At 40.7% G+C, this 19,394-nt stretch overlaps 1 protein-coding gene across 1 annotated transcript in view; it reads left to right on the plus strand.

Annotated features, from left to right (window-relative positions):
- Nucleotides 1-862: 862 nt before the first annotated feature.
- The window catches only part of ip6k1 (inositol hexakisphosphate kinase 1), a 49,418-nt gene continuing 30,886 nt past the window's right edge, over nucleotides 863-19,394 (plus strand). Inside the window, exon 1 of the mRNA XM_066698265.1 lies at nucleotides 863-1,818. The gene's annotated coding sequence lies outside the window, so the exon portion shown is untranslated. The remainder of the gene's footprint in view (nucleotides 1,819-19,394) is intronic.

A 19,394-nucleotide genomic window follows, 5' to 3' on the forward strand; every position in this document is an offset into this window, starting at 1 on the left:
GAATTATTTTAGGTCATCCGCTAGATGGCAATAAAATATGTATTATACTCCACAGAGCTCGGCTCATTATCAGTGAAAGCAGTGGGGTGGAAGAAGTTGTTAAATAAGCTATACCACCGATATTTCGTTTATGTACATCCATATATGTCTGCACTCAGATATTTCCCATAGTATAACTAACTTATGAAATGTAATTGTGGAATGTTCTATTCTCATTGTTTGATATTCTGCATTCGAACAGAATGAAGGGGGGAATGTCACACCCTGTCTTGGAATAACGATAAAGCCAAGGGATCCTGATTGAAATTATGCTGCCTGCAATTCTGTACACTCACTGGTGGAGTTGTCAAGTACTGGAATTGGTGGTGGTTGGGGGTCTTTCAGTCTGAGGTCCTCATTATCCTAATAAACTGCCTGGCAATGCTGAGATTTCGTTTTTGTTAAGGGTATATTCAAAATTAGCATATATGAACTGGGTATTTTAAAGATATATATATATATATATATATATATATATATATATATATATATATATATATAAAGACCCCTAATTATTAAATGTAATTTAGTCGTTTTCGAAAGTATTCATCTTCCATCCAGATGTAGGGATGTTTTTTCCATGCTGTGACTGACAGTTCCTGGGAGCGTAATCTATGCTGACAGTTTTATCAGCCAATGAAAGCTACAGTGGGCGTGTCTTAAGAGAGCTATAACGAAAACAACGCTTAGACCAATGGCAGGCAGAGAGGGAGGGACTAATGCTGTGTTTTTCTCTCTGTGATTGGAGGATATTGACATGGTGGCCAATAACGCTATCTATGTGCGTCGGAGTGACGTTTCAGTCCAAACCTCCCGGCTTCGGGCCGCCATTATTGTTTCAGAAGGGAGAAATAGGTTTAGTGTTTTTTTTTGGTCCGAAGGGAAGCACCAAGATCCGTGGAGCAAAGCTACCGATTGCCCCCTCCTCTCTCCTATAATCACAGAGAGAAAAGTTTTTTTTTTTTTTTTGTGTGGTTGCATTAAATTATTCCGAGAAAAAAGTGAAAAATATTGATAGTAAAACACGGTGGAAGCGAGGACCCTGGGCAAGGGGGCAGGGATAAGGAAGCCGATTTACCGAGAGTAGAAAGAGAGAAAAAACAAAAAATAGCTCCCACCCACCAATCCCCCCACTCCACCCGTGCCGTAATTGCAACTGGGACCCGTCCGGGGAGAGGATTGTGAAGGACGATGGGTGTCAGTATTTGACATCTCGCTGAAGTTGAACTGTTGAAATAAAACACGGGGTTTACTGCCGGTACCCCATGACTTTGTAGGTCGGGGTAAGGGCATCCTCGTTGCATTTTTTTCTGGGGCATGGAAATGATTTCGGGATACATTTCTGGTTTTGTTTTGGGGAAGCAGAATGGTTTTTTCTGAAATGCACGGCTCTTTTTTTAACTGGAGAAAGGTTTATTTTGTGTCGTAACAAAACAATCTGACGTGCGGTTCCGTTCAATACTCTTATCTAGCCGTGCAGATAAGGACATTTCTCTTAACAAATAAAATGATTTGGCATAAATCTGAAGCGGACTTGTTCAGTTTCTGCACAGATCAGAGCCCGTTCTCCCATGTTTTGATGTGCGTGGGTTTTCGGTGAGAAGGTTGTGGACACCTCGAAGGATTTCCAGTCCGCCCTGAAGAAGGTCAACCAAGAAGAAAATACGGCGACTGTTATATTTATTTATTTTTGGTTGTTCGGGACCGACATTAGTCTGACCCGACTGAGCCCTCACCACCCTGAGCTGTCAAACTGAAAACCGAGGGCTGATCGAACCGGTGAGTATGGTTTTGATATACACTTGTTTTATTATAACAATCATAATAATTATATTATGTTAGCTAACCATCTTAGTCCAGCTATGTAGGACAATTCCCTAGGTCAAATTGAGAAAATTGGTACACTCCCTGAAGCATGCTGGGTTTAGTTATAGGGGCTTTTAAATACCATGCAAAGTAATTGCAACAACAACGACAAAACGTTCCCTGATCCAATGCCAAGCAGCCTAATATGTCATCGAAAACACACAGCAAATCTCTCTTGGTCCCGTGTTGGTCCTGGTCCACGATTTACTGCATCTGGGCGACCTCAAACTGCATCAATGATGTGCATACGGACGACGACCGAGTTGATTATTCTCAAGTGGTTATTCTCTGTCATGGATTTCTTAATATTTTAGCATTTCATTTGTGATTTCAATCCTTCTGCTGTGGTTTCGCTGTGTAATTGTACATGCATATGGACGTTTCATCTTAGATGATGCACCTAAAATGTATGTCTAGTATCACTCTGGGACGTCATACTGTTCCATTCAGGGTTCAGACTTCTGTTTAGAGTCGAGCGAGATAAAACATTCAATTAAGTAGCTGATTATCAGTACTTTTTTTTTTTTTTTTTGTCTATCTTCACGTGTGCGGTGTTTTTTTTGTAAAGGTCCCCAAGGCAGTTAGTGCAGCTACTAATATAGTAATATGCACATGCAAATGTTCAGGGTTAAATTAGTGGTAACTACACATTTGCCTATCCATTTAAATCTGTCTTTCGAATCACAGAAGTGAAACCATGATTTCCACGAATAGACTGACGTTTACGGCAGTAATGCATGACGTAATATTTATGACACCTTGTTGCTGCTTATTTTTAAAAAGCGTCTAACCATCATTGTAATGTCATGTGCTCTATACTGTCCACCATACATTGTTATGTAAGCCTAACGTGACTTCCACTGGTCCAGTTTTTGTTTTGGTTTTGTGCATCCATGAAAACGTAAAAGCCGTTTGTTTTTTGTCTTGATATTTTAAATCTACATTTTACATGTGCATTTGAACCTCCCATTAAATCCAGCTGCTTTTTATTTTTAAAAGGTGTTAGGCTTGCTTTTGTTCTGTTGTATTCTGCCTGTCAGTTGCATGGTTACATACGTTACTGATCAACTTTAATATACCTACATGTTTGCGTCTTAATGAGGATTTTCCGGCACACATTTACTTCCCTGTAGAAGAGCACATCTTTATTTAATATTTTTTTAATTAATCAAAATCTTCTACCATAATCTGCTTTCTGTAGAATTCAGGACAGGAAGATGACTGCATTCTACTATCCAAAGGTCACTTTCCAGAAAGCTACTCTGGGATGTAGTTTATTTTATTTTATTTTATTTTCCACAAAAGCCTCAACTATTACAAATGTACTGTAAGTGGCTGGTTAAAGGGTGACCATTCATGATTGTGGAGTCATTGCTAATCCATCAGACTCAAACAATGTCTGTCTCTTTAAGGGGAATCAGGATCTGGTGGGAGTTTGTATTTATTTTTGTAGTCCAACTCAATAGCAGTCTTTGTTTCCAAGGACTTTATGACAGACTCACTTCCACAGAAGTTTCAATAACAGTACATTTGTTGGAAGAAGAGTGGTGAGGAGCAGTGATATATATATTTTCATTTTGTTCTCTCACATTAAAAGCAGAATGCAGGAACAGTTGTGACCCAGCTTCAGGCCACTTCCGTTTGGTTGAGTTTGTAATGTAACTTGCGATTTTCCCTCACCCATACATTTCACTGCGGCTCTACCTCGTTTCATTTTGCTGTCTGCAGTGAGATGGTGGCAACCATACAACTCGACAGTCGAAATCAAAGTGTGGAAGCAAGTGAAGTTAAAATGGATCCATTGACCAGGGCTCTTATCAATTTTGACCTATTTTTCCTTACCTTAGAAAATGTTTTGTTAATCTTACGGCACACTGTGGTGATTCTAGATTAGAGGACATGTTGGGAAAGAGTTTAGTCTGTGGTGAAGGATGTGTGTAATTGACAGGCACTCCTTTTTCCATTCAGCAGGTTCACAGTTCTCTAAAACCTGTGGCCTCTTCACTGTGCCATGTCAATCCCGTGTGCAAGTGAACTTTGCCAGAATGGTTTAGGTGAGCCAATGAGTAACTTGCCGACGGAGGTTTCCGTACAGTTTTTGGATTTAGCTAATCCTTGACATTGAGTAGGTGCTGAGTGTCGAGTGGGGACCTGTGAAGGCCTACCAGCAGATGTGGGTTCCACTGGGGTTCTTTTTCATTTAATGAAACATATCATTCAAATCTTAACTGCACATATTGTCTGGTTTGTATGTTTTTTTTTTCTTTTTTTTTTTTTTTCTTTAAATATAATTTTAAAATGCATATGTTTACCACTGAACCCATTGCAGTTCTATACTAAAAAAAAAAAAAAAAAAAAAAAAAAGTAAAATAGTGATGCCCACCTCGCATGCATCAGTGTGACAGTGTTAAATGGTTGGTCATACCTGTGGTAAAGATGGCATGGACTCTTCCTTCACTCCATATGTGACATTTAATGGCAATCCTGTGTTTTTTTTGTTTTTGTTTTTTTTCTCTCAGAAGGGCCATGCCTGTTTATTTTCAAGCAATAGTAAATAGATCAGATTACAGAAGTTCCTCGAGCTCCAGGAGGAATGTTCTGGATGTTGGCAGTGTGGTCCTCCCTCTATCTGAAGACTCAGTGCCACACCGGGCTTACATATGTGCTTCTCAGGAAGAAGTGTGAAGACTCACAGTCCCAGGGGACATTTATCCTTCCATTAAGTCCCATTCATAAATCTTTTACTACCATACTAAGTTTGCACCTGATATTATTTTGTTTGTTGGTTCCCCCTCCTATTAAATCAACATTAGATTGTAAAGAGTCACAGCAATCTCACTGGATGCTGATTTCCAATTTATATGGGATTCAGAACATATAAGTCTCATACCGCTCCTGTGTTGTTTTAACTGCTTGATGTAATATAGTGGGCCTGTTGTTTTTCTTGTCATTGTTTACATCCCTATGAGTCATTGTCAGTTGAAAACAGTCACCTCCTACATGTAATCAAGATGACATGTTGAAAGTTTAATGTGTTTTCAGGAGGTGAACAAGGAAAAGACAAAATGAGGAATTTACTCAGTTGTAGCATTACGAGATGGTAACACTATGCTCTTAGAAGCCCAAAATGTGATCACCAGCAGGAGTTCCTATAGTTTGTTTTGGTGGCATTCAAGTTTTTATTTATTTATTTATTAAATAGTCCAGAAAATTGATTATGGTTGTGGCTTCTTGTGTTTAATGTAAGATAATTATTTTTTTTCCCGATTGCTTTCCATTATGTTACTTTCCAATTTGTACCTCTGAGTCATGTGCACAAGCCGCACCTTCCATTTTCTTCTCTTCTTAAAAGTGGATTTGTGAACCGCATTTTGCATGTCTCGTGTACTTTTACAATTGACTTTACTGCAGTCTCCATTTTAAAGACATCTGAGAGTGAAGGGGCTGTACAGGGATCTGTTTACTTATCAGATGAGACAGGGTTATGCTGAGTAAAGGGGCGTGGAACAATTGCCGAAGTACAGTGAAATACAAGAATGGGTTGTATCTTGATGCTGTGAACAAGGGAACTGGTTATATTATCGAATGGCCAGTGTCCTTCATTTGCATAATCCTCTGCTTTTTGGAACATTTGAATTTATGCAAAGTCATTGTAGGTGGAGCCACAGAAAGTTTTTCTTTATATCTCTGATTAAGTTTACAGTTTTAATACTGTTCCTCACTTGGGGGCAGTTAATCAGTTTCCTTTATTTTCTGTGTGATCTTCTTTGTAGGAGGTCAGCAGCACTGTACTTTAGAAACAAAGCACCACTCCAAGATGACCTGTCTAGAGTGCACTAAACTGGACACCTCTGGCCCCTATAGGTCCAGAGAGCACAATTATCATGGACACTGTATTTATTTTTGATCTCCTGACTGAAAGGGGATAACTCTGAGGAGTCACTGTGTCAGCTGCGGAAATACCTGAGCATTCATACATACTGGGTCTCCCAGTATCATACCTTCTCACATCAACTCCTTTGGGAGGAGGCATCTTTGGGTAATCTTAGTACACCTTTGTTTAGTATTCGTCATGGTGTGTTTATAGAAATGCTTTAAGTACAGGGGCAGATTTGCAAAGCTTTAAGGAGCGGAAACCCTGTTAATGTTTAAATACTAGGGCTTGGATGACAAGACAAAATCCACTCAATTGCATGTTGAGACGTTTCAGACCCATTATTTGATGGTGGCTTTATATTGGTTAGGAAGGAGAAGCCTGTGGTGTTTAAAGAGGTTTGTACTTTGTGGTATGTTGGACTTCAGAAACATTTTACGTGCTTCTCTTGTGAGAACCAAATTCTAAGCTCAACTAGTTAACTGATTAGTCGGTCAAGAATGATATGTGCAATTGTCTCTCATAATGGCTTGTTTTCAATTTTCAATGTGAAGTATTGTCATCATTGTCTGACACGGTATCCTGTGTTCTTTCAGTAGAGACCCCCCCACCACCCCAGTATTCTTAATGTGTTTATTCTTGGTTAAACTTTGAAGAATTATATCTATTTTTAAAATGGCACTGATATATCGCTTTTTAAGAAATAATATACGTTTATAAATTGGCTGTCAAAGAACTTCTTATTAACTACATGATGGTGAAGAAAAGGAGCCATCCAGAGGGGGACAAGTGCTACACAGGATTATTTTTGGGTACAATGGCTTTTTTATTTTTTTTCTCTTTTAGTGTAATGTCATAAAACAACAACACCACCCCCTCCCCATTCCATATTTGCATTCCCTGAAGTCGTCATGTCACGTGATAAATATCAGCAGAGACTTGGAATTAGTTTCGTTGGCCATATGTCCTTTAACGGTAATGTGCAGAGGTGGACATGTCAGAAAGCTTCAGTGCTCATCTGTCATTCTCGTATGATGGTTTTCATTCCTGTCATCGTGTGTCTTTTGCTTTGCGCAGTGGTATCTGTACTACCTATGGCTACCCCTCCTCTCCAGTGATCTGACTTATCAATCGGGCATTCTCACTGGGCAGGCCTTGCCAAAGAGGACCAAGGTGTGTAGCACCCCATGGAGCACAGTGAGAATGGGAGATCTTTCATTTTCTGCCTGTAATGACAGGTTTTGGTGAGGGATCCTGTTCTTGAGGTGCTATAATAAAAATTGAAATACATAGAGCAGTTAACCAAAATGGCATACTTCTTAGATTTGTTTGGAATGGAATGGATTCTGGTAGAGAACTGACTACACAAATTGTAGTTATATAGTGAGAATACTGTTTTATCTTATTGTTTTTCATGTTGCTTTTTTTCGTCAACGTTGTGCACATACTCACTTACAGATTTTGCTTGCAAGTTGGCAAGAAGTGCATTATTTTTTGCAATTGCTGTGATCATTGCAGTTTAGAAAAGTCTTACTGGAACATTCTAATATTGTTCTATATGAAACATTTGCAACCCCAAAGACTATTGGCATGTCAATAGAGAAGATTGAAAGTGGGTTAACAGAACACACATAAGGATGGCCTCTGCAGGAAATCATGAGTCTAGTCTTGCCTTTAGGATGCCCGGATGTCCTAGGCCCTTAGTTTTGGTATGGCCGCACTGCTTACCCTTCTTCCTGTGTCCCTGTCTCCCTGTGAGAGAGCCTTCACTGCGGCCACCTGTCTACTTGTTGAGGTCATGTCTCTCGGCAGGCCTGACTAATTTCTAAAGAATTCCTGTCCCCCCTTGCTTGCATCAGCGCCTCTCTCCCTTTCTCGTCCAGGCTTGGGTCTGACTGCCTGTCAATTATCACCTGTCACCTGTTTAACCTGGCCCTCTTCCAGGACCTTCTCCCCTTTCCTGCACCCCCCCTCAATGTACACCAAATTACTCTCTGACCTCTTCCTCCCAGGAGAGAGCCAACTGCAATGTCCAGCTCACTTCAGAGCAGCACAGTGCTGATATAACTTCCTGCAAGAAGCCAAGCCAAAGATTGTTTGTAAAAAAATTATATATTTTTTTAATATGTGACTATGTACAAGAGTGAATTAACAAATCTTATCTCATTGGGTTTGGGACATGCTTGATGGGTGTGGTATGGGAATGGCGATTGTAGTCCTGTGAACTCAACTCTGTTTTAGTACTTCAATACGTAGTTTACATTATCCCTGTTTGAGCACACCTAATGGAGAAGGAACCAATGTGATTTCTCGCTCCCATTCTACCTAGGCTGCTGTTTGCCGTCCTGACAATTGCTTCTCAGAGCTAACAAGGATCAGCAGTGGAAATTAAGGAATATCTCCCAGTACTCTAATGCACATTGCACAAGTTCTAAGTCCTGGAGGTCTATGGTTTACTGACATTGGTTCCCACCTCATCTCCGCTCTCTCTCTCTCTCTGCATAGAGGCATATTTCAATAGGACATTGGCCGGTAGCACTATGCATGGCAAAAAACAGTCTAAGCACGAATGGACACAGAGAAATGCAGAAAGCACTACAGGAGACATGGAATAAATCAGGATCTGAGAAGCAGCAACCATATAGCCTATATCATTCCAAGTCCCCCTATTAAAAAAATGATTACAGTAGTGTTAGGCTACATTCTTTTAGAAAAGCTTTGGGGTTTGGAATATTTTAATTAAGGTAACATATATGGACATGCATTTCATTTTCTCACCACTTGATTTTATGTGATGAATAGAAACAAATTAAAATAAATCCTGGGACAAAAAGCTGACATGGTATGCTTTATTTTACTTTAATCATCAGTACATGTTTTTTATCCCATGTTAGGCTGTCGAGTCCAAAAAGGTCATGGAGGATGGTAGGGAGCCAATACTGTTCCATCCCTAGTCATATCTGCCTAAGTTTTACTAAACCTTACAGGGATACAGTGGTGGGATAGCACAGCCCAGTTTTGTATTCTCCCCAGTTCCCTGGAAACTGGACACTGCTAGGACTTTAAAAGGGCACATGTGATAATTTAGAGTGAAAAAAAGTTGCCTCCTTGTGTTTATTTTACATTAAGGTCTACACGGTCTGGGTTAACCATGGGCGGCTTCTACAATGAGGTCTTTAGTTCAACTCCAAAAATAAAACGTTTCAGGAAATCTGTCAGCACAGGTAAACTTCTCTATGCAGCATGTGTTGGATAAACAGAAATAAATCTCAGCTATTAATGGGTCGGATCTTAGATTGAAGAGTTGTTGTTTGTAGTTTCGTCCTTGCTCTGGAAATAACTTGTGTTGGCCCTTCGCACTGGAAGTCCAGAGGAGGTAAACGGTAACATTCTGGTTGTTTTGGTTCTGAGTGTATAAAGCTGAAGGAATTGGCATGCGTTGTTCTCCTCTCCCCATGATTTACTTGCTTAACTTCCTGGGCTGTTCTCCGGTTCCCCTCGTGTACTGCTGTTCTTACAGAGGAGGCCTGAAAACTTTGGGCAAGATGTAGACCAAATGGAGTCTGTTGACTTTCTGCACCCCAGATCTCTTTCTTTGTCTCTTTTGGTTTTTCTGAAACGGAATGTTTGACCAATTCCAATTCCTTTGGTGTGTGTGTGTGTGTGTATATTACACACAGTATATATACACAGTTCTATACAAAAGTTCTAGGCAGGTGTGAAAAAATGCTGAAAAGTAAGAATGTTTTCAAAAATAGAAATGTTAATAGAATACATTTACCAATTAACTAAATGCAAAGTGAGTGAACAGAAGAAAAATCTAAATCAAATTCATATTTGGTGTGACCACCCTTTGCATTCAAAACAGCATCAATTCATCTAGGTACACTTGCACAAAGTCAGGGATTTTGTAGGCATATAGTCAGGTGTATGATTAAACAATTATACCAAAAAGGTGCTAATAATCATCAATTCAATATGTAGGTTGAAACACAATCATTAACTGAAACAGAAACAGCTGTGTAGGAGGAATAAAACTGGGTGAGGAACAGCCAAACTCAGCTAACAAAGTGAGGTCGCTGAAGACAGTTCACTGTCAAAAGTCATACACCATGGCAAGACTGAGCACAGCAACAAGACACAAGGTAGTTATACTGCATCAGCAAGGTCTCTCCCAGGCAGAAATTTTAAATATTTGGCTGTAGCAGAAGGCAGTTTATTCGCCGAAGGGCTGGAGAGTGGTACACAAATGAATGTCTGCAGGCAACAGTGAAGCATGGTGGAGGTTCCTTGCAAGTTTGGGGCTGCATTTCTGGATTTGGTCAGAATTAATGGTCTCCTCAATGCTGAGAAGTACAGGCAGATACTTATCCATCATGCAATGCCATCAGGGAGGCATCTGATTGGCCCCAAAATTTATTCTGCAGCATGACAATGACCCCAAACATACTGTGAAAGTCATTAAGAACTATCTTCAGCCTAAAGAAGAACAAGGAGTCCTGGAAGTGATGGTATGGCCCCCACAGAGCCCTGATCTCAACATCATCGAGTCTGTCTGGGATTACATGAAGAGAGAGAAGCAACTGAGGCTGCCTAAATCTGTGGTTAGTTCTCCAAGATGTTTGGGCCAACCTACCTGCCGAGTTCCTTCAAAAACTGTGTGCAAGTGTACCAAGAAGAACTGATGTTGTTTTGAAGGCAAAGGGTGGTCACACCAAATATTTATTTGATGTAGATTTTTCTTCTGTCACTCACTTTGCATTTTGTTAATTGATACATATAATCTATTAACATGTCTATTTTTGAAAGCATTCTGACTTTACACCATTTTTTCCTACCTGCCTAAAATATAATATATATACACGGATCAGCCATAACATTATGACCACCTGCCTAATATTGTGTAGGTCCCCCTTTTGCCGCCAAAACAGCCCTGACCCGTCGAGGCATGGACTCCTCTAGATCTCTGAAGGTGTGCTGTGGTATCTGGCACCAAGACGTTAGCAGCAGATCCTTTAAGTCTTGTAAGTTGCGAGGTGGGGCCTCCATGGATGGGACTTGTTTGTCCAGCACATCCCACAGATGCTCGATTGGATTGAGATCTTGGGGAATTTGGAGGCCAACCCTGTCACCGGTTCACCGCTTTTCCTTCCTTCGACCACTTTTGATAGGTACTGACCACTGCAGACCCCACAAGAGCTGCAGTTCTGGAGATGCTCTGACGCAGTCGTCTAGCCATCACAATTTGTCCCTCGTCAAAGTCGCTCAGATCCTTACGCTTGCCCATTTTTCCTGCTTCTAACACATCAACTTTGAGGACAAAATGTTCACTTGCTGCCTAATATATCTCACCCACGGACAGGTGCCATGATAACGAGATTATCAGTGTTATTCACGTCACCTGTCACTGGTCATAATGTTATGGCTGATTGGTATGTATCTATATATACACTCACCTAACGGATTATTAGGAACACCATACTAATACTGTGTTTGACCCCCTTTCGCCTTCAGAACTGCCTTAATTCTACGTGGCATTGATTCAACAAGGTGCTGAAAGCATTCTTTAGAAATGTTGGCCCATATTGATAGGATAGCATCTTGCAGTTGATGGAGATTTGTGGGATGCACATCCAGGGCACGAAGCTCCCGTTCCACCACATCCCAAAGATGCTCTATTGGGTTGAGATCTGGTGACTGTGGGGGCCAGTTTAGTACAGTGAACTCATTGTCATGTTCAAGAAACCAATTTGAAATGATTCGACCTTTGTGACATGGTGCATTATCCTGCTGGAAGAAGCCATCAGAGGATGGGTACATGGTGGTCATAAAGGGATGGACATGTTCAGAAACAATGCTCAGGTAGGCCGTGGCATTTAAACGATGCCCAATTGGCACTAAGGGGCCTAAAGTGTGGCAAGAAAACATCCCCCACACCATTACACCACCACCACCAGCCTGCACAGTGGTAACAAGGCATGATGGATCCATGTTCTCATTCTGTTTACGCCAAATTCTGACTCTACCATCTGAATGTCTCAACAGAAATCGAGACTCATCAGAGCAGGCAACATTTTTCCAGTCTTCAACTGTCCAATTTTGGTGAGCTTGTGCAAATTGTAGCCTCTTTTTCCTATTTGTAGTGGAGATGAGTGGTACCCGGTGGGGTCTTCTGCTGTTGTAGCCCATCCGCCTCAAGGTTGTACGTGTTGTGGCTTCACAAATGCTTTGCTGCATACCTCGGTTGTAACGAGGTTGTACATGCAAAAGGAAGTGTCTGGAAAGCAGGGGTCTTTCAGTGGGTGTTGTACAAATAGGCTAAACATACTGAATAGAGGGGGAATGTGTAGAGGGTGAGCAGAGCTAGATTGCAGCAATGTTGTCATCTTACACAGCATTCCTGTTTATGCTTATTAAAATGAGAATGTCAGTGAATGCTTGTCTACAGTCAACATGCTTCACTATTGGACAGTATCGGGCAGCAAAGGAGGTAAACTGGACTTCCAACCAGAACATAAATATTGTTTAAAAATGCTTAAAAAATATATATTTCTGTTGTGGTGTGAGTCAGGGTGATGTATGCTATGGAGAGCTTTAAATTTGCCTGCAACAAAGGAGTCTTGTACTCAAAGCAAATGTATTCTGTAGCACTGCTCTGAATATAGCTGATCTTATTATGAATTGTTCAGTTCAGTCCAAAATATCAACTTCGGTTATTCATTCGTAGTGGTATAGTACCTTGCATGTAAAAGGCTCCAGACATACTTTGCCCAGGTCTGTGTCTCAGTGCATGCAAACCACTAATGTGATTGTTCTAGCCCGTTGAGCTGTTTTCATGTTGGGACTTGAGGGATATTGTGTTCCATGCTAAGTGTTTTCATTAGCTGATTTTTCTCTTCATTTGTATTTTTGAAGGGTTGCGTCTGTGTGGCTAAATGCATTATCCAAGGCTACTCTAGAGCATTGCTGTTTAGTGGAGAGACTGTTCAATTCTAATGTTATCCCCTGCCGAGAGTACCTTGACAATATGATGCTCTGTGCATGCATGTTTGTCTGTTCAAATGATCAGTGATTTGCACAGCATTGCCAGATGTAGATGAGTATAATACAGCAGAGATGACACTTTCTTTGAGACAAAGAGAGAATTGAGCCTTATGTGGCCTTACAGCCTTATAGGCGGAATCACCTCCATATAATCTGTTGTTCTGTCTCAAGGTCACCTTATTTTGCATTTGTTTATATAACCCAAAGCACTTCGGTGATAGTTTCTACTGTGTCCTACTCTCCTACTCTATACCCATATATTTGCACATTCAAATACAGCAGCCTATTTTAGAAACTAGGGGAATAATGGATCACCACCAAGCAGCTAATTTTCTCAGCATTTTCATACAGAATGACCTAATTTTAGTACTCTTCTACATCTATACCAGTGTGTAAATTGTAGCTCCCCTCCATGCAGAGTCTCACGTATTTGGCATTTGTGAAAGCAGTTATTTTATTTACTGTGACCTCAAAATAAAGGCATGTATTGATTTTATTTTTTTATTTTTTAATGCATGCATCTACATTTCATTTTTGTCCCCTTCTGTTCTGCTGTTCTGCTGACGTAAAGATTTTCGGTCACCTGGGTGCACATGCCTTTTGTGTTTTTGTGTTTCTCTAGCGGTGTGCAAGGATGACTTTGCTTTTCTGTGCACAGGCAGATAAGATGACTCCAAGCAGTTTTGCTTGAAGAATGTGATTCCTGAGGTCAATGTGTTGAACCGGCTGTACACTGTTACTGTTAATTCAGCACTGTTTCGTCACTTTCAGGAACGACCGAAACGTGCCATATACCCTTGTCTTATCTGTTGTGTTCTGTACATCCTTAATCTTCCAACCATATCTCCTGTGTGCAGGGGACACCCCCCTTGCTGTAAGGGTTTAATTTAGTATCTCCCCTTGCAGGACTTAACGAACAAATGTGATAGTGCTTGGTGACGTCTCGGGCAGGGCAGCTTGTTTATCTGCATTGGTGTCGGCTTTTATATATTCTGGCCAGTACCTACACTGAGCGAAGAAACCCTCTACAGATAGGCAAGCTGCCACTGACAGGATGACAATGATGGCTAAGGTAACTTTTTGTATTTGAAAGCATACTGAGCAAGCTTAAAATACTTTGTGCAACCAAACCTGGCAGGGGAATTGCATTGGCTGACAGAATGCAGCAGTGTTGATTTGACATGCTTTGTAACCAGTGCTGGTATGTGACAGCCTTGGCTGTGGTTTGTGTGTGTGTTAATCACATTGTAACATGACTTGTTGTTGGACTTCCAGGAGGATGTTGGCGTCATTAGCTGGAATAGGTGGAAAGGGGACTTGATTAACACAGAGCTATGTATTTGTTTGTATGTTTTTGCCACGTTTGACCTTTCTTGCAGTCTATTAATAATTTTCCAATTTCTTATATTACTTATCCCTTCAAAAAGGGTGGAAGAGAGTTAGCTACTTATTTGTTGCTTCATTTTTATACAGCATACAGTACAAATGACAAAGGTACAACATGTTTAAGATTGATTTGTTTCCTGTTGGCATGGTTTTGATCCTGTATTTGGTCCGAGTGGGGTGCAGGGTGGGAGTAGCAAATTATTTGCCCTCCTCAATGGTAATATAAGTTGATTGAGAATTACAAGGAACGATTATGTCGTTAAGATCCTTCTCAGATCAGAAAGCTCTGATAGGGCAACCCAAACCTGCTCACTTGGATACCACCCTGCATTCATACCATATCCCCTAAATCCTAGACACCAGCTAATATTAGTCTGATAATGCTTGAGCACTGGCGGTCAGAGAATAGCTCTGGAATAGATACAAAGGCTAATACCCCCTTCTCCTACCATCACGATCACCTCTACTTGTGAACTGGGCTGTCATCACTGAAAAGAGGCTTAAGGGGGTCACCTCTCTCTCGCTTTCTCCCTCCCTTTCTCTCTCTCGCTCTCTCCCTCCCTTTCTCTCTCTCTATTTCCACTCCCTCTTAGATGCTCTGTCAAAACAAAGCCCCACACGTCAGCAGCCCAGCTTTCTCTCACTCAGCTGCCTGTTTGGTTGTTTACTTCAGTCTGGCCTCAATCGAGGAGGGGCGGCTGGAGTCAGTGCAGAAGCTGGTGGGGGGGGAATTTTTTGTTTTTATTTTTTGAGTATATAATCATCCAATGCCCCCCAAATCAACCCACGCACCCCCCGCCCCAGAACTATGCAGGCCCCCCACTCACTTCTTGGAATGAATGATATCCAGAGCTGAGATTCGGACTGTTTGTTGGGGTGGGGGGAAACGAAAGCAAAAGCATTGATCGGGACCCTGTGTATTTTTCCAGTAAGTGACCTGAACTGCGACTGGATGAAAGAATAATCTCAGTGGAGTGGAGAACCGTCTGCACCCTTAATTTATTCTGCGCTCGTGCTCTCTCTTCTCTCTCTCTCTCTCTCTCTCACACACTCACTTGGTTTGTCTGGGTCTGAATGGACATACAGTGCGTTTTTGAGCAGCGCAATAAGGTACTGTCTTTTCTTGTGCATCTGTTGTTGAGGTTTGTAGTTTAGTCGATGTGCAGGTTTGCTTTTATGTGCAGTATTTGATGGTATCAGCGGCTGCCTCCCTTCATGCAGACATTTGCCCTGTGCTGGTTTTAAAACTGTAGTTTATTCTATACTGTAACAAATGGCTGTACATGTGCTTGTTTATTACTATATTGTGAAAATTAGGTTAGGTTGATGTGAAAGAAAGCCTTTACCAGCAATGTATTTTTTTCATGGAGATCCAATTACTGTGCTATGTAGCTGCTGAGTAGTGTCAAATATTATACTGCAAAAATTACTGGGCTGCTTACAGACATTTTGTAAATTGTCATATGATTATGGTTTAAATGTCATTTTTGAAAACTTTGGAGTGGTTTCTTGCTGGCAGTTGTGGGAATTGTTAGTTTCATTTTTACTTTTCTGCTTGGTTATAGTACTGGGACTACAACCAAGTCATGTATTATGACATAGGAGATGTCAAGATATCTTTCTTAACATGGTGCGGTGGACCAAAGGACTTGGAATTTAATGTCCAAATCATGAATGTAGTTCATGGTTTGCAGAAATTGCTCAATCAAAATATACACACTGGTGCAACTGGGTGGAATAATGTCTCAGTGGGTATGACACTCATTTCTAATATTGAAGATTGTAGGTTAAAATCCTGGCCAGCCCATGTTCTGCCAACACTAAATTTTGCAGTGAAATGGGCTGTGGTAAGATTTTTTTTAAAAAAGCAATATACTGAGCTGAAGAGCACAGCCCTGGCTACGATGGGGAGGAGTCAAAAAAACGGTTTGATTCAAAAACTACCCACACTGGCCAGCCTGTAAACTGTACACATGTTACAGCAACTCTTGTGCTACTATCATAATAACAGTAACATCCTGGAAACCCTGCTGACTGTAGGCTAAGTTACTGTAAATGTTACAGAAATTGTTTAAACAGTGGCTTAGTCAGATGTGGTTTGGTGTGCATAATCCAATACATGTCTGACATTTTAAATTTATTCACAGATTTACAGCTTGTTTCACAGACCTTGAATAGCTCTCATCTTGGACATATTGACCTAAAATAACATTGCATAGTCAAAAACTATTGCTGATCTGGATCTGTGATACCAGCCTTTCGAGATTGTTATTTGTCTAATATTCCCAGTGTCTGTGCAAGTAGGTAGTGCATGGTGTTTACACAACCGAAGACTTTTATCCTTCTGTGTCCTAGTTACAAATCTTTTTTCGCAGGTGAGGGGGTGTACAGGTAGGGATGTTTTGAGCAGGGGGGTGCTTTAGAGGTTAAAGAAACCTTTGTAGTGCATTATTTTCTCAGGAAAAGCTTCTTCAGAAGAGTTTAAATGATTTGGACTGAGAACAGTTGAACCGTTATACAGAACAACAGCTGTGGGCCATATTCATAAAGAATTTATTACCCAGCTAAGTTTACACTTGTCTTTAGCCTATTAAGAAAATGGCACAATGAGGTTGTAAAGTGTCATAAATCTTACAAGATGCTACTTTTAGAGTCCCTACAATCTGTTTAAATGTACTTTCTGATTGTGTAACATTAGGGCTTTGTCTTTTCCTTCTTAAAATGAAAGTGCCCCAAACCGAATATATATTATATCTGTGGTGCTGGGTGTGGTGATGACTGGCATTGAAGAGTCTTAGAAATGTCACCAAAAAAGGGTGTTTGTGGAGGTGGATTGGAAGCTCGGAGATCATGTTAAACTAAACCTTTTTTATAACTAACCCCAAGCCAAACTGAATGTCATGGTTTAATTATAGTTCACCACCTTTACATACTTCATAGGGTGGGTCAAAGAATAGGGGTTAGTCCAAACAGCTTCAAGGAAATGTAATTTCTGCATCCAGATGTATTGTCAAAAATATGTCTGTGCTACACATTCAGTGCTGCAGAAGTCGTTTTGGGACTGTTAAGGTTTTATTTTTCTAAATGCATTCAGCAGCAAAAAAATGATTTTTTCTTTCAATGAATTGTAGACTTCACAGATAGTCAGTGAGCCCTGCCCTTTGGGGTAAGTTCATATACCAAGTGCTAAATGACAAGAAAGTAGCTGCATTTTAATTAAGATATGTGATTAACTATAATGTAACTTTAGTGGAATAATCAGAATTGAAGGTGATGGGCTAGTTTCCAGCTCATGGCCACTGCCAAAACAGCCAACCATGACTGTGCTGAAAACTCTGCAGTTCTGCGTGTTAAGCTGCAAATCAACAATTAAACAAGCAAAGCCCTTTATTGTTGAACATTTCCTATACCTATAGGGTATGGGTTTGTAATGAAAGGTCTTCCAGGCTTTATGAGGTTGATTGACCATTTTGTCAAGGTTACAGAGCCTGTCTTCCAAATTTGGCTGTGTTAAGCTTGTTGGACAACAATCTCACTTGCAGACCCCCATTTAGTAGTGTGTTGTGTGGTATCAACTAAAAGTTTGTGTTAATAAGTAGCTATAGAGCAGTGGAGCCGGGACTGGGCAGCCCGTGTCTGGGCTATTTCAGAGAGCATACAGCTCAACACAGCCTCTTGGTAGAAAGCATTTCAGAGGCTGCAAGTCTGCTTGTTTGATAGAAATAGCACCTAATCCAGGCAGGGCTTCTAATTGTATGAACTGTGGTTATGTAAGTGCTAGAGCTCTTCAAAGCTGATTTTGTGTGTGAACCTACATCTACTCTTTGAGTTGAACTGCAGATTAATGTGGGACAGTGGAAAACAATAAGCAGGAATTACCTTGAGGCATTGAGATGGACTAAATGGTCTTGAATTTATTCTCATCACTTAAAGCAAACTCAATGGATATGATAGGTCAGTCCAATTGAGAAGGTATGGAAAGACGCACTGCTCCCCACTGCCAGCATTTCCGTACTACTCCTGTCTGCTACTCTAGTTCCATAAAACTTGAAGACTGTGTGTTTTTGTTCACTCTGGGGTGGTTTCTGATATCACTGCTGGGAGATGTTTTGCCAGCTTCTTGTGGGCTCTGAACATCTTCGTCTCTTTTCAAACCAAAATAGACACAAATGTTATTTTTTTTTATTATAAACTTTTGCCTACTTGGTTTTGTATGAGTATGTGTGCATGAAGCCAAATGTAGGCAAGGTGTCCATATGACTTAAAACAATGCTCTAGCCAGACTAATGATTGCTCTTTAGAACTAGCCCTGGAGTATTTATAAACCAGGAGCCATGGTGTATCACTATGCTACATCACATGACAGCCCTGCCATGGGAACGGCTTCAAAGAGAGCAGGGTGTGAAGCAGTTTTGAGAGGGCAGAGGGAATTTCACACCAGCTAGGTTTCTGTACTGGGATGAGGTGTTATCCTCATGTCCCCTCACTGGAAGTGTCTTCAGCCCAGTGAGCATCTCTGTGAGTGACACCTGCTTCTCCAAACTGCAGTCCCTGTCTCTCCATAGAAGGTTCCCATCTTTGTTCTCACCAGGCCCAGCTTCATTAACCTCAGAGCTTTCAGGTTCATAACCCCCTTCTTGCACTTTACAGGCTCCATAACTCAGCTGACTTCCTCTCTTTTTGCACTTGCATTATGTACATCAGGGAAAATGATCCAAAGCTTGGTTTGTGTTTATACGTTTGATTGTGTATGCATGTGTATATACTGATTTTATATATACAGCTCTGGAAACAATTTAGAGACCACTGCATTTTTTTCTTAAATCAGCCATTTCATTCCATTCATATTTTTATTTGGAATTTGGGAGAGATGTTGTCAGTAGTTATATATATACATACATACAGTACTGTGCAAAAGTTGTGAAAAGGTGTGAAAAAATGCTGAAAAGTAGGAATGCTTTTAAAAAGACATGTTAATAGATTATATGTATCAATTAACAAAATGCAAAGTAAGTGAACAGAAGAAGAATCTACATCCAATCAAAAGCAGCCTCGGTTGCTTCTCTCTCTTCACGTAATCCCAGACAGACTCGATGATGTTGAGATCAGGGCTCTGTGGGGGCCAAACCATCACTTCCAGAACTCCTTGTTCTTCTTAATGCTGAAGACAGTTCTTAATGATGTT

The sequence above is a fragment of the Amia ocellicauda genome, chromosome 3 (genome assembly GCF_036373705.1).
Source record: "Amia ocellicauda isolate fAmiCal2 chromosome 3, fAmiCal2.hap1, whole genome shotgun sequence".
Lineage (NCBI taxonomy): Eukaryota > Metazoa > Chordata > Actinopteri > Amiiformes > Amiidae > Amia > Amia ocellicauda.